Here is a 13,922-nt window from a genome sequence, read left to right as displayed (position 1 = left end):
TCTTGCAAATTTTATATGACCCAGCACAAGGCATGGCCTGGGCCAAGTAGTGGGAGTGGGTGGGTAGGGGAGCAGAGGTGGGGGGAGGGGTATAGGAAACTTTCAGGATAGCATTTGAAATGTAAATAAAGAAAATAATAATAATAATGATAATAAAAAGAAAAAAATATATTTATTGCTGATTTACAGTGTAATAGAAAACAAATAAAATCTTTATTACCTTAAAAAAAAAAAAGCTCAGACAAGGCAAGAGAGTCAGAAAGGGGCCGAGCCAGTGTCACTGAAGACCCCATGACCATCAGGACCCAACAGAAAACCTCCAGCTCATAAAGCTGACGTGTTAGACAAACATAAACATACAACTCATGTTAGTGGACCAGTCCTGTAACGGGAGAGTCCTGGAACAGGCAAAGAAATGAAGTCCTTTCTCAAAGGCTTCTGAATACAACATCTAAAGGCACTGTGGGATCCTCAGAGGTTTCTACTACTGTTTTAGGAGTTAGCATCTAACTGAGGGTTATTGTCCAGAAAGAGGAAAGGAAGATGGGTTTCCTAGGCCATTCTAGAGTATCATGCTACCTCTAAAATCCTGACAAAGGCAATCTAAGAAATCGAATATATATAGTGTTTAAGAACTTAGATATAAAAACCCACAATAAAAAATAAGCAACTCAGAGCTGGCACAATGGCTAGGCAGGTAAAGGTGCTTGCTACCAAGCCTGTTGAGCTGAGTGGGACTTCCAGAGGCATGGGTCGGAAGGTGGCAATTGACCCTCATGATTGTCTTCTGACCTCTACACACACACTGTGACATACTTGAGCTTACCACCAAGCAAATGAATATGTATATATGAAAATAAATAAAACTCTTGCAATTGTCTTATTTTGTGCTTGCTTTGTCACATGTATTGCTATTAGGATGATAAAGGGAAGATTAGCATAAATCTTTCACAAGGACGAGACACAAATAAAGTGTTCCATAGTGTGTTAATAGGATCAAAACACATGAAATTCTCAAAGAATTAATAAAAATATTTTAACATATAATAAGATTACTTTCAATTTAATGGGGGTGACTCTAGCTGAGATTTCCAACAGAGGGGGGTACAGACTCTGACGTGGCCACTCCCTGTAACCAGGCAAGACTTCCTGAGGAGGAAGGTAGACATCAATCCACCCACAAAACCTTCAACACAAAATTTGTCTTGCCTATAAGATGCGCAGGGATAAAGATGGAGCAGAGGCTGAGGGAACAGGCCAGACACTATTAATGATACTCTGATGTAGACAGGAACCTAGCATTCACTGTCTCCTGAGAGGCTTCATCTAGCAGTGAATGGAGGCAGATGCAGAGACCCACAGCCAAACAGGAGGCAGAACTTGGGGAGTCTTGTGGAAGAGTTGGGGATAGAAGTTAGCAAGCTGGAGGGGTCAAGGACACCACAAGAAGACCTAGAGTCAGCCAATCTGGGACCAGAGGGGCTCATGGAGCCTATACCATCAACCAGGGAGCATGCAGTGGCTGGACCTAGAACCCCTACACATTTGTAGCAAATGTGCAGTTCGGTCTTTATTTGGGTGTTGGGGCCTCCACTGGAAACTCTCCNTCTAAGCATGGTATTGCGCCCCTTGCAGACACGATAAGAGTTGCACCCCGGACATCCCAGAACACAGTGTTCTCATCACCGCCCACTGTCAACGCCCACTCGTCACCCGGACCAACCACTGATGTCACTGCCCTCTCATTGGACCTGCCTTCTGGACACAGCTCCGCTGAGGACCAGACCACGCGCCATTGGGACATTGAGACAATGCGACATTGAGAGAGACACACAGAGAGACAATGGGACATGCGGGAGAGGGTTGGGTTCTCCTGTGTGTAATTAATAAATAATGTTTCTTCCTTGTAGTTCATCCCTATTTTAGGAAGTTTAGCTCTTCAGTATGAACCCAGTCCAAGGTGTTTTCTGCCCACGCAGACACGGCGCCTGTGGCGTGACGCAGAAAAGCACATTTGGGGGCCTCTAACAAGTGGAGAAGGGGCTATCTCGGTCTCTGTTCCCTGTCATTGGATCCCTTTCCCCCTACCTGGACTGCCCAGTTGGGCCTCAGTGGGAGAGAATATGCCTAGTCCTGCTGGGGCCAGATGTCCCAGAGTAGGGTAGTACCCAAGGAGGAATCCCTTTCTCTGAGGAGAAGAGGAGGTGGCAGTCAGGGAGGAATTTGTAAGGATGGGACTGGAAAGAGGGGAAAAAGGGGGTCTGTGGTCAGAATGTAAAGTGAATTAAAAAATAGGTAAATATATTAGTTAATAGAACCCAGTAATGTAACAAAAATAGGGATATCTCAGGTATTCAAGGCTGGTTCAATACAACATAAATAGTATAAGCTACCATATAAATGGGAAAAAAACCATCATTTATCTGTCAAGTGAAACAGAAAGAAACTGACAAGATTCAATGTTCATGATTTTGAAAAGACAAACCTTTAGCAACCAGGAACAGAAGGGAATGTTCTTAATCTCATGGAGAACACTGTAAAACCCATCTCTAATCAGTGTTCTAACCGGAATGTCTTCCCCTGAACTTAGTATCATTCAAGGATGTCAGCACTGATCACTGGAAGAAGGAAGGAAAACGTGAATAAAAGACTTATTTCAGAAGGAAAAATACAAATGTCCCTGTTTATAGATGACTTGGTTTTCTATATAGGAGACTGAGAAGAAGCTAGCACACACAGGCTTCCTGAAGTAGCACACGGATCATGGGAGACTGCAGTACAGGGATCAGCACAGTGAATATAAATAGGAATATAAACAATGAACATGCTGAAGACAAATAAGGCATGTGAAACCACAGCTAACTCCACCAATAAAAGGTATGCTTAATTTTAAGATGATGATCTGTAGCATGTTATAAAATTCTGATTTCAAAAATCGAAAAAAGGAGGGGAAGAGGCTGGAAACATGGCTCAACTGTCAAGAGCACTTGCTGTTCTTGCAGAGGAACTGGATTTGGTTCCTAGCACTCATGTAGGGCAGCTCAAAACTGCCTGTTACCATAGTGCTGGGGGATCTGGCACCCTCTGCTGGCCTCCACAAGCACCTGCACATGTGTGTGCATGCACACATGAGCAGACAAATTTAAAAAAAATGAAATCAATCTTTTTAAAAAGAAATTGAAAATACATCTAAATGCATGGGAAGACATTCATGTTCACAGACTAAAAGGGTAGCCACAGTAAAGTTGTCACATTTGTACAAATACACCATAAAAGTTAACGGGATTCTGTTAAAATACCAGCAAGAATTTCCATTGATATGCACAAGGTTACTCTAAAATTTATATCAGAAGGCAAAGGAACTAGAGTATCTAAGACGACTTTGAAAAGGAATAAAATGCAAGAAAATTGCTCTTCTTGATGTGAAGGCTTAGTCTGCAGCCACAGTAATAAAGCTGGCCTGGTACTGACAGAGGGGTCAAAGAAATAGATTCGGGGGGCACAGGAAAGGGCAGACACAAGAAAGACAGCCAAGTGACTTGTGACAAGGGTGAAAAGCAGACCCAGTGAAGGAAGGACAGCCTCCATAATGAAAGCCATTTGAATCAACTTAAAAACCCAGAAGGCAAAAGAACAAAACTCCATCTAAATCTTCATATCACATGCAATATCACCTTAAAGTGGATCATGGACAAGAATGCAAAACTACAAAACTTTTAGAAAAACAAGCATGGGAAGAGAGCTCTGGAATGTAGAGCCAGGCATACAGTCTTAGGAGTGGCAGGAAAAGAATGCTGGGGGGGGAGGAGCAGAGGGGGGAGACAAAGGGGAGGGAGGAGATGGCTCAGTGGTTAGGGACACTTGCCTTTCTTGCAAAGGACCTGAGTTTGGTACCCAGCACTCAACAACAGATGGCTCACAACCACCTGTAGCTGTAGTTTCAGGGGATCTGACCCTCTCTTATGGACTCTGTAGGTACATATGTGCACATACATATACACAGACACACACAGACACAGACACACACACACACACACACACATATATATATATATATATATATATATATATATATANNATATATATATATATATATATATATATATATATATATATAGTCTAAAATAATAAAAATCATGCAACAGTAAAAATATAGAAAATGGAATCCTGGCAATTTTGAAAACATTGGATCTGCTAAAGACTCTATACAGAAAATATATATAAAGACTGACAAGCATAGATGTGCGTGTGTATTTGTGTGTATGTATGTGTGTATAATGTATGGGTATATGTAATGTACGTGTGTGTATATATATATACATATATATATATATATATATGTGTGTGTGTGTGTGTATGGGTGTGTACGTGTGTGTGTATGTATGCATGTGTGTGTATGAATGCATGAGTGTGTGTGTATGGGTCTGTATGGGTGTGGGGATGTGTATGTGTGTGTATGTATGTGTGTGTATCTGTGTGTATGGGGGGTATATACACAATGTAAGCCTGAAAAAAGACTAGAGTCCCATGTGTGAAGAATCCTCGAAACTCAACAGCATAGTCCAAGCAAACGGAAAGTAAGAAAAGAAAGTGCAAAGATTCTGTTGCAGAGGCTCTCCAAGTGGGACATAGCCACCTGTAAGGCTTTCAGCATCATTATCCATTAGAGAAACATGAATTAAAACTACCACATGGTGAGAGATGGGCTGGCAGCTCAGCAGTTCAGACTGCCTTTGAAGAGGACCTGACTTTGCTTCCCAGCACTGATGTTAAGCAGCTCACAATTGCCTGTAACTCTAGGTCTATCTTTTGGACTCTACCTGTACTTCTACAAATGTAGTGTACACACACACACACACACACACACACACACACACACACTGTAGACTTTCTGGAATGGTTGTATTGCTGGTGCATCAACCATGCTTGTTAGAATGGAAGGCGTGAGGTCACTCACACACTGCTGGTGGGTAAGTGAAGTGATATGCCCAGGAAACAGGCTGGTGCTTTCTCCTGAAACTAGACAGGTAACTCTAGCACAGCCCTGTAACTGCACTCTTGGGCATTTGTTCTCAAGAAACAAAGACATAGGATCACATGAAAACCTGTGCTTGGTGTTTACAACAGTTTGAGCCCCCACAGTTAAAACTGGCTTGGAGCCAGGAATCCTTCCAGAGGGAGAAAGCTACACACTCTGCAAGGGACATTTACCACTGGTAACAAAATAGCAGACACTAGATCTAGCAAGCTGGATGGATTTGCAGGCCAGTTTGCAGAGTTAAAAAAGGGTGACTCAAACTATGGGATATTCTATATAACATTCTTAAAATGCCCCAATTATAGAAATAGGTATTGGTGTCACCTGGAAATTATATCAAAGGGTTTAGATGCAAATTAAGTGGGAAACACAGCAAATGTTCTTCAGCTGATGATACAGATGTCGAAGTGGCCTGGTTGAGAAGTCAGATGATCTTTGTACAATACCACTGGGAAAATCTGAATAAAAAAGTATTAAAGTGGGCTGGAGAGATGGCTCAGGGGTTAAGAGCACTGGCTACTCTTCCAGAGGGCCTGAGTTCAATTCCCAGCAACTAAACGGTGGCTCACAACCTCTTCTGGTGTGTCTGAAGACAGCCACAGTATACTCATGTACATAAAATAAATAAATCTTTTAAAAAAGTATTAAAGTACAAGGGCTTCTGTGTTTTGTTTGTAATGATTGCACAGATATCTATAGCTGCATCAGAATAAAATTGTAAACAAACACAATTATAGTGAGGAAAAAAAGTAGAATTCTCTTTTTTTAAAAAGATTATTTTATTTTGATGCATGTGTATCTATGGATGGGTTTGTACACATAAGTGCAGGTATCCTTGTAGTCCAGAGGAATGCACTGGAGTTGCAAGCAATTATGAGCTGCCCGAAGTTGGTGATGGGAACCAAACATGTAACTTCTGCAAGAGCAGCCAGTACTTTTATCTGCTGAGCCCGCTATCTCCCACACCCAGGAGAAAAACTTCTAATCACATATCTTACAAGGATTTTTATCTGATTATAGAAAGAATAACCTACTTCCCAGTGACAAGACAGACAAATGAAAATGATAAGAAAAAAATAAATCCATGCTTACGCATCCTAAAGGGAGCTAGACAGCGGCCAGCAAGCACACGGGAAGGTGCTCTACACTGTTTGACCAGAGACTGTGATGGCAAAACTGAAAACAAGACAGCACTAAGTGCAGGCAAAGATACATAGAACCGCAACACTCGTACACGATTGGCAAGAATGACCCCTCTGCCATGGTCAGCTTGGACTCGACCTCCCATTTCCCTGGTTACACTAGGAAGAAAGACAATACGATTACTTCTTTGGGTATTTAAAAACAGCTTGACAGAAGGCAGAGTTTGCAAAGTTATGTTGAGGCCCCTTAAGGGAAAACTTGTCTCCTTCTGACCGAAAGAATGGAGTCTGATTCCACCTCTGGTCCTGTGTAGTCATGGCATTCTGATCTAAACCACAGTTAGACCATTACAGACTAGTATTCTCTTCCCTAGGCATTAATTCAACCTGGCCTGTCTATCACCTGGCCTACGGCAGGAGATCCCGTGAAGCCCCTCCCTCGAGTTGCTTCGTACAGACCCTCACTGCTCAGCCTGCTTGCTTCTCCAAGTCCTCACTCTAAAGGATAGCTTTCCCTTCCCTTCTCTCTGTATCTGAGGTGCTGCTGAAAGGCTGGGCTCGCTCTTCCTGACACCCTGGGCCTGCTCGCTCTTCGTGAAGTTTCTGCACCTCGTTCTTCTGCCCAGTGGCTGCTTGCCAACTGCCATCCCTGGCCCCACTCTTCCCCCTCTCTCTTCCCTTCTCCCAGGCAGCTGCTGAGATCTTCATCTTGCCTGCTCCCTGAACTTCCTTCCCAGTCCATCCCTGCGCTCCATTGGTAGTGTGAGTTCTGCAATTCGATAATCACTGAGTGTCTACTACAGACCCAAAAGGAAATAATTTTAACAAATATCTCATGTTCCTACAGCTGCCTCATTATGTGGTGATACTTTGTCCTAAAAAGACAGAGCTATAAAATCGTGTGTGTGTGTGTGTATATATATGCATATTTATGCGTATGCATATGTTATATGTATATGAATATATGTGTATATAATTCTCTGTGTGTGCATATATATAATTATATGTATTATACATATATGTACACACATACACACACACTGAGTCAGATAACTGGTGACTTGTTGAGAGTCACACAGGAAAAGAGATGAAGTTAAGGTCAACCACCTAGAATCTAATGATTACACCATGCAAAGTGGAAGTGACTACAGTTATCCTTGTATAAGTAGGCACTAACTTTTATGACTGAGAAACAGTCCATGCTTCAGTTCTAACCCCAGAAAAGAACATACACAAGCCATTCTCAGTGACCATTCTCAGAGAAGTGGCCAAGATAGTCAGTCATCACATTAGCCACACAATCTAATCAAGGAACATTCAACATGGTAGAAAAAATGATTATATTAAATGTCCTGCAAGCAAAACAACATGAAGTCACTAAGACAGAAAGAGCAGTGTTAACTGGCTAGCAGATACAACACAGAATTCAGGCAAAACAAAACAAAAAAGGTGAAATTAAAAAACAGAACAGAAATAGGAGAAAATCATTTGCATCCAACTATAACTACGGACCTAAGCATTCTGAGAACAAACGGAGATTCATGATAGTAGCAGTGAAATGTGTCCCCTGCCACCAGGCACAACATTTGCTAAAAAAAAACAAAACACAAATCAAGGAGCTCAACCCAAACAAAATGGCCTTTTCTGCATACAACCCTCAGGAAGCTGACTGGACAATAGACATCAAATCACCTGGGCTTACCTATAACTGACATTTATTGCTTTTAATAATATGCAGGTGAGCATCCTTAAGTCACCCTGGCAAGCCACCCTTTTCCTATAGCTGAAAATTTTATAAACCCAGTGACTGGCATTTCCTAAAACTACGTAAAGCCAGAAAAAAAATCCATTTCTTGTAAATAGTACAATTAGGCTAATAAGAACATAAACTGTTTTGTGTTACCAGCTAATGCAAATCAAAATCATATTCAGTAAGATACTGAAGCTCAAAGAACACACTGAAATATCTCTATGGCTGAAAGATCCGTGTGGGGAAGCCTGTGGGAGAGCTAGAATTCTCCAACATCAGGAGAGTCCAGAATTTAGGCCCATGCAGTTGTTCAGAATGTTAACTATCAAGTTACCCCATGACCTAGGAATTTCACCCATGAAGGCTTACATACACAGATTCGTTAATACATTATTCACAGCAAAAGTGGAGACAACCCAGATGCACTTCAGCTAATGAATGGATAGACAAAGTCAGCTGTTTGCACTGAGTGTAAAGTCTGCTGATGAGAAGCGTCGAGCATGTTCCAAACCCTTGTGAGGCTCTGGGTTCAGTCCCCACCAACATGACAGGGGTGTTTCTAGACAACATTATGTGAAGTCAAAGACAGGAGTGAATGACAAAGGGCCACATGTTCCATAACTGCATTAACATGAAGGTTGCTAATGAAGGAAACCCATATGGAAAAAGTGGATCAGCGGCTCCTGGATGGTGGGCTGCAAAGGGGGTGAGGGGCTGGGGGAGGCAGAAGGGAAAGAGGGTGTGACAAGTGACTGCTGTAGGTACAATGTTCCTTTGGGAAACATTATAAAATTAGGTCAGGGTGATGATGGCATACATAACTCTGAAAATATATTAAAAGCTTGAATTATGACGTTTACACAGGTGGATTTTACAGCTGTAAATTTTACCTCCGTATCTCTGTTAAAATAGAACACTTAGAAAGACATAAGGAGTTATCATTTCAGTCCTTGTACAGATGAGGAAACTGAGGCATAGCAGGGTTGCAGAATCTGTCCCACAGGGCCAGGAGGAGGCAAAGCTAGGCCTTCTGTCAGGGATGCTGTGACGTAGGTGACAGCTGTACTGCACACACAGAGGCGCTCTCTGGGCATGAGCAGTAGTCAGGTAGCAGAGGAAGGGAGACCACGAGAGAGAGAGAGGAGGCTGCAGGATGGGCAGCATCCCCCAAGGCTCAGAGGTTCCCCCAGCATCTGGGGCATGCTTCTTCAGTGTCAAGACCTTAGCAGAGGGGGGTTCAATGCAATCTGAGAGCAGGAAAAGAAAACAAAGTTTGGGAGTCTTCAAACGTTCCTTCAAAATAATCATCGTCGAAATAGATGGAATTATACCAAAATGAGCTAAGTACATTCCCAACTAGGAGGGACTCTGAGTAAGTCAAAATTAGGTCAAGTTTGACTGGATTGCATACCGTTCCTGGATCAGCAACAAGAGGAGGCAGCCAGTAGAGATCCAGGGCTTGTCTCCAATGCCCTGCTCTGCATCCGTAGGGAAAGGCTCACACAGGAAAGAGAAGAAAAATACCCTTTCCCAAGTCCTGACAAAGATCACTATAGAGTGTCACTTGCTTTGGGTTTGGACACAGAATCTCAAGAAGCCCAGGTTGGCCTCTTAAGCCACTCAGTAGCTAAGGATGACCTTGCATGAGGAGGAATTTTGATCCTGCTGCTTGCCCTCATCAGCACTGGGATCACAGTTGGATATCACCATCTATACAGTTTATGCAGTGCTGGGGATGGAACTCGGGGCTTCAGTGCATGCTAGGCAAGCACTCTACCAACTAGCTATGTTCCCAGTCCTACTATGTGCTCTCCCTCCCTCCCTCCCTCCCTCCCTCCCTCCCTGCAGTCTTGGGCAGGGCAGGAGGATGTGGACTCTGGGAAACCCAATGGTTAGATTTCACCCTGACCTTGGGGGTCATGAATAGATAATACATTCAAAACCACTGTCAGGGCTTCAAAAGCAAATTGTAAACCCATTCTATCTGGGCACGAGATAAAATGTTAAGTTGTGGCCCTGCGAGCTGGTTCTGGAGTTGCTAAGATCTGGCCAGGTTCTTTGCATGAAGCTGTGACATTTTACCCACGGCAGGATTTGCACAGCGAGAGTCTCCACGCTTCACCAGCCTGCTGTGCATTATACAATGGCGAGGAAAGGGGGTGTCTGGGAGCATTGAGAAAGACAACAGAATCCAAGATAAGTAAACTTGCTAAAATGCAGCTCAGGGAAGAAGATAAATAAATAACCTTCCCCGGCAGGATTCATCAGCAGAGACACACAATCAGCGTCATTAAAATGTCGTGAGAATGGTCAGGAAATGGAGACAGAAAAGGGCAAAGAGTGAAGTTATAATTATCTGGACTATTATCCCAACCTAACATGGAAGGCGGCATCCCAAATTTGCCAGGCCAGAACCTCAAATGCTGCTTCTCACTAGGCAAGGATCTTGTCATTCTGAGACATGGACAGGACGGTGTGGGGGGCTTGGCAATTATATTTGAAAATGGTGCATAATCTTTTACAGCAGAAAGCTGGCATTCTATAGTGAGACATCACTGTGATTTCAAACTGTTGGGCGATTCTTGTAATGACTGGAGGAGTGCTGAGGGAATAAAGTAGCCGCAGGTGGCCAGACAAAGAAGAAGAAATCCCTCACTCTGCGGGCAGTAATCAGGTTGAAATACTTTCTCCATTACATCCCAAAATAGAGCAGGCAGTGATACACAGGCCTTCCCTCATCACACGACTCTTGATTTCCACAAATAGTAAAATCATATTCAGTACTTTCTGTGGGAAACCATCAATAGTCCTGTTTGCCGACTCTATCATAGCATCAGGCACAGCAGCCTTCAGTGGAAAGTTACTTACACTGGTCCTTGAATGGTTCTGCAAATCACCCTGGGTTTGTTGAATCTGACCTTAATGTCCTGCAGTTACTGAAGGCTTGACTTCATTTGTACAAATCTCATAAACATATTGTGTGTGTGTGTATGCACGTATGCATGTGTGTGTTATGCATATATGGATGCCAGGGGTCTATATCCAGTATCTTCCTGAATTTATCTTTGACTTGTCTTTTCTTTTTCTTTCATTTTATTTAAGACTGTGTCTCTCGCTGACCCTGGATGACCAGCCAAGCTAGAAATCCTCTGGTCTCCACTTCCCCAGTGCTAGGATTGTAGGAACACACTGCTACTCTTTGGCCTTTGTAGGGGGGTGTTGAGGGGGTGTGTGCAAACTCAAGTCCTCATCCTTACAAGGCAAGCACTGGCTGAGCTTTCTCCCAGCTTCAAATATTGCAAATATTTTTTAAATCATGTAAAAAAAAAACAACCAACATATGCACTGTTTTCACATGCAAATGACCATGATGATGGACACGGTCCAGCTCCTGGGGGCACCTATTGATCAGTAACATTTTCCTAGTTATCAGGGCTCACGGGCTCCACTGCAGAGTCTACCAAGAAACAACCCCATCAAATGGCTCAACTGTATCATTGCCTCTAGAGAAGCATCGACAGTACTGAGGCTTTTCTGAGTGTCAGCAATGCTTAACCAGGGTAAACTAGTTCTTCAACCTCATGACTTTCACAAGGTGCCCAGTGCCAGGCCTCTGGGCAGGCACATGAAGGGCAGACAGGGCTCCCTAGGCAGCCAGTGATCCTGCCTCTGTCAGTCAGATGAAAGTTCTGAAGTGAGCTGGTCCAGCCATGCCCTACAGGCTCAGAGCAGTTAAAAGGCTCCACCTGGAGCTTTCAAAAACTTTGGCTGTGGCCCTCAGTATTACGATGCTGTGCGTGGAAAGAGGCGATCCACACAGCAGCAGCCGTCTCAAACACCAGAGCAGCGGGGACAAAGGTCAGCCCTGTAGGTCGCCTGGAAGGTGATCAACATTGCCTTCCTGGGGACACTGTGACAACTCTGAAGCCAAATGTTAAATGACAGAAATCTACCTCTAAAAACACAGAAGTTGCCAAAAACTAGCACTCTTCCCCCAACGTCTTCTGACTGTAATGGACAGGTCTCTGTTGCATAAAGCAAGGAGTTACTATGATTTAGTGATTCAAGGATATTAACAATCATTTTCTCGATGCTAGATAGACTATCTTAAGTTGTCAATTCCATTTTGATATTGTCTACTTCATGAACTTCATTAGGGCATTTAAAAATATTAGCACTTTGTTCTGCAGACTGGGGTTTTCCAGCTCCTCCATCATCTGCCTTCTCTAATGCCGACAGCATTAGCCATTTGTAGGTCCATAAAAGATAAACAGAAAAGGAAACAGGTGGGAAGGTAAACGACGGAATTTATCTTTTTTACTTCAAATCACGACTCAACATTGCAATGGAGAAGCAATGGCAGGCAAGGAAAGTGAGCAGGGACCCCCAGGTCTGGGAGCCAGGCCTGCAGCTACCTGCTTGAGAATTGACATTTATCCTCTATCCCCTACACCGGGACAGAGTTGCTATGAAGACAAATCTTCCTTTAACAGCCAGAGCCACGGGCAAGTGGTTCAAAAATACAAGGGTTAGCAAACAGTTCTAGTGAAGTAGAGACCGTGCTTCATAAAAAGGCAGAGGACATGGGTAACTTAGATTTGGATTATTCTTGCTGTCCCGATTGGTCCAACAGTATGTTTATTTAAGAGGTTACTACTTAAATTACAACTTCGAAAACAATGGCAAGAACAGCCAATGGAACATGTGTAACAGTGAAATGAGCGTGCATGGGACATGAAGGGTGCTGGCTGACAGGGAATTAGGGAGGGTGGGGGCATCAAGGCTGACTGGCAGGATGTTATGGGGGATGGAGAGGGGCTGTGGATAGGGAATTACTAAGAATGGAGAGGAGCTGGTGGGCAGGAAATTGAAGAGGGAGCTAGGGCTAATGCTGAGCAAGGAGGGAGGATTGGGGGATTAGAAGGCTTCGGGGGGGGGTGTCAGTGAGGCACATGGAGGGTGGAAAGGTGCTGACAGACTGAGAGGGATTGGGGTGTGGAACACGTGGAAGCTGTGGACAGTTGCTAGGGATGAAGAGTCCATACTCTGACACCCAACCAACCGTTATAACTGTGTTCAAGTTTCTTTATCCTTTTGAGTCTCAGTTTTCCTATCTGTAAAGTGGGGATAAAATTTTCAGTGCCACAGGTGGAGAGAATTAAGTAATTTACTGTCATAAACTGGCTTGGACCGGATCGACTACACATCGTCAAGTTTCTTTTGCAGCATTCCATCCCATCTGTGACAAGCTGAAATAGGAGACTAAGCAGAGAAAGGAGAACAGATTGAATGCAGAACCCGAGTTTTTTATTTCTTTATGTGGATTGTCCAAAAACGAGATAGCTTTTTTCTTCCTTCTTTTTTCACTCCAAGTCCCCTACATCCAATAAATTACTTCGTTCTAGAACACAGCAAGCAGAAACTAAATCAAGCCAATACAGATGTTGATAAAAACCCGATCAATTTAAAATGAATAATTCAATCAGGAAGGTGTCCAAAGGTTTCCATAAATCTCTCCCCACATCTCACACACTTAACGCTCTGCCACTGACTGAAAAGGTTTCCATCACCTCCATCGTGAATCCACGCACACACCCTGCAGGACCCGTGACCTGGCACTCCTCCAGAACATTCATCATGGGTGTACAAATCACAGGAGGAGAGGAATGTGTAGAGCCAGGTGCTGGGGGGTGGGGTTTTCTGGGCCAGAAGTGGTTTCTATTCTATAGGCAACAGAGCAGTTCGGTATACGTTGCAGCCATTATTGTACTGTTCAGACAGTGTTTTGGCTTAAACAAGGTACAAGTAAGTGCTCTGGACAGCTTAGTGTGACTATCTACCGTTACAAATGCATAGCTGAATGCAAGGAGGTTCCTTAGTCAAAATGGTTCTTACCATGTAATATGAGGACATGTGTTCACTCCTCTAGAAACCATTAAAAATAGCTTGGCATAAAAGTATGTCGTGTGTGTGTGTGTGTGTGTGTGTGTGT

At 43.4% G+C, this 13,922-nt stretch overlaps 1 protein-coding gene across 1 annotated transcript in view; it reads right to left on the bottom strand.

Moving 5' to 3' along the window:
• Sdk1 (sidekick cell adhesion molecule 1) overlaps nt 1-13,922 on the bottom strand; it is a 953,795-nt gene that overhangs the window by 632,093 nt on the left and 307,780 nt on the right. The gene's annotated exons all lie outside the window — the stretch shown is intronic.

This window comes from Mus pahari, chromosome 23 (genome assembly GCF_900095145.1).
Source record: "Mus pahari chromosome 23, PAHARI_EIJ_v1.1, whole genome shotgun sequence".
Taxonomy (NCBI): domain Eukaryota; kingdom Metazoa; phylum Chordata; class Mammalia; order Rodentia; family Muridae; genus Mus; species Mus pahari.
The sequence above is the reverse complement of the archived record's forward strand: the minus strand, read 5'-3'. Positions and strand labels throughout refer to the sequence as shown.